This window comes from Physeter macrocephalus, chromosome 4 (genome assembly GCF_002837175.3).
Source record: "Physeter macrocephalus isolate SW-GA chromosome 4, ASM283717v5, whole genome shotgun sequence".
Taxonomy (NCBI): Eukaryota; Metazoa; Chordata; class Mammalia; order Artiodactyla; family Physeteridae; genus Physeter; species Physeter macrocephalus.
In genome coordinates, this window is record NC_041217.1 from 127,245,822 (window position 1) to 127,248,632 (window position 2,811).

General features: G+C 35.0%; 1 protein-coding gene across 10 annotated transcripts in view; it reads right to left on the reverse strand.

The window, feature by feature from the left end:
- Positions 1 to 2,811, reverse strand: part of SGIP1 (SH3GL interacting endocytic adaptor 1) — a 215,865-nt gene that overhangs the window by 169,795 nt on the left and 43,259 nt on the right. The gene's annotated exons all lie outside the window — the stretch shown is intronic.

Consider the following 2,811-nt stretch of genomic DNA (forward strand, 5'->3'; position numbering starts at 1 on the left):
AACCTACAACCAATATTACTCTACCCAGCAAGGATCTCATTCATATTTGATGGAGAAATTAAAACCTTTACAGACAAGCAAAAGCTAAGAGAATTCAGCACCACCAAATGAGGTTTACAACAAATGCTAAAGGAAATTCTCTAGGCAGGAAACACATGAGAAGGAAAACACCTACAATAACAAACCCCAAACAATTAAGAAATGGTAATAGGAACATACATATCAAGAATTACCTTAAATGTAAATGGATTAAATGCTCCAACCAAAATACATAGATTGGCTGAATGGATACAAAAACAAGACCCATAAATATGCTGCCTACAGGAGACCCACTTCAGATCTAGGGACACATACAGACTGAAAGTGAGGGGATGGAAAAAGATATTCCATGCAAATGGAAATCAAAAGAAAGTTGGAGTGCAATTCTCATATCAGATGAAATAGAGTTTAAAATGAAGACTATTACAAGAGACAAAGAAGGAAACTACATAATGATCAAGGGATCAATCCAAGAAGAAGATATAACAATTGAAAATATTTATGCACCCAACATAAGAGCAACTCAATACATAAGGCAAATGCTAACAGCCATAAAAGGGGAAATTGACAGTAACACAATCATAGTAGGGGATGTTAACACCGCACTTTCACTAATGGACAGCTCATTCAAAATGAAAATAAATTAGGAAACACAAGCTTTAAATGACACATTAAACAAGATGGACTTAATTGATATTTATATGGCATTCCATCCAAAAACAACAGAATACACTTTCTTCTCAAGGGCTCAGGGAACAATCTCCAGGATAGATCATATCTTGGGTCACAAATCAAGCCTTGGTAAATTTAAGAAAATTGAAATCATATCAAGTATCATTTCCGAGTGCAACACTATGAGAGTAGATATCAATTACAGGAAAAAAAACTGTGAAAAATACAAACACATGGAGGCTAAACTAGAGAGAGAAGAAAAAAAAACACCAAAATCAGCAGAAGAAAATAAATCATAAAGATCAGATCAGAAATGCAAAAGAAATGAAGGAAACGATAGCAAAGATCAATAAAACTAAAAGCTGCTTCTTTGAGAAGATAAACAAAATTGACAAACCATTAGCCAGACTCATCAAGAAAAAATGGGAAAACACTCAAGTCAACAGAATTAGAAATGAAAAAGGAGAACTAACAACTGTCACTGCAGAAATACAAAGGATCATGAGAGATTGCTAAAAGCAACTATGTGCCAATAAAATGGACAACCTGGAAGAAATGGACAAATTCTTAGAAAAACACAACCTTCAGAGAATGAACCAGGAAGAAATAGAAAATATAAACAGACCAATCACAAGCACTGAAATTGAGACTGTGATTAAAAATCTTCCAGCAAAAGCCCAGGACGAGATGGCTTCACAGGCGAATTCTATCAAACATTTAGAGAAGACCTAACACCTATCCTTCTCAAACTCCTCCAAAATATAGCAGAGGGAGGAACACACCCAAACTCATTCTATAAGGCCACCATCACCCTTATACCAAAACTAGACAAAGATGTCTCAAAGAAACAAAACTACAGGCCAATATCACTGATGAAAATAGATGCAAAAATCCTCAACAAAATACTAGCAGACAGAATCCAACAGCACATTAAAAGGATCGCACACCATGATCAAGTGGGGTTTATGCCAGGAATGCAAGGATTCTTCAATATAAGTAAATCAATCAGTGTGATATACCATATTAGCAAATTGAAAGATAAAAACCATATGATAATCTCAATAGATGCAGAAAAATCTTTCAACAAAATTCAACACCCATTTATGATAAAAACCCTCCAGAAAGTAGGCATAGAGGGAACTTACCTCAAAATAATAAAGGCTATATATGACAAACCCACAGCCAACACTGTCCTCAATGGTGAAAAATTGAAACCGTTTCCTCTAAGATCAAGAACAATACAAGGTTGTCCACTCTGACCACTATAATTCAACATAGTTTTGGAAGTTTTAGCCACATCAATCAGAGAAGAAAACGAAATAAAAGGAATTCAAATTGGAAAAGAAGAAGTAAAACTGTCACTGTTTGCAGATGACATGACACTATACATAGAGAATCCTAAAGATGCTACCAGAAAACTACTAGAGCTAACCAATGAATTTGGTAAAGTGGCAGGATACAAAATTAATTCACAGAAATCTCTTGCATTTCTATACATTAATGATGAAAAATCTGAAAGAGAAATTAAGGAATACACTCCCATTTACCATTGCAACAAAAAGAATAAAATGCCTAGGAATAAACCTACCTAAGGAGACAAAAGACCTGTATGCAGAAAACTGTAAGACACTGATGAAAGAAATTAATGACAGATGGAGAGATATACCATGTTCTTGGATTAGAAGTATCAACATTGTGAAAATGACAACCCTGTCAAACTACCAGTGGCATTTTTCACAGAACTAGAACAAAAAATTTCACAATTTGTATGGAAACACAAAAGACCCCAAATAACAAAAGTAATCTTGAGAAAGAAAAATGGAGCTGGAGGAATCAGGCTCCCGGACTTCAGACTATACTACAAAGCTACAGTAATCAAGACAGTATGCTACTGGCATAAAAACAGAACTGTAGATCAATGGAACAGGATAGAAAGCCCAGAGATAAACCCATGCATACATGGTCATCTTATCTTTGATAAAGGAGGCAAGAATATACAGTGGAGAAAAGAGAGCCTCTTCAATAAGTGGTGCTGGGAAAACTGGACAGCTACATGTAAAAGAATGAAATTAGAACACTCCCTAACACCATACACAAAAA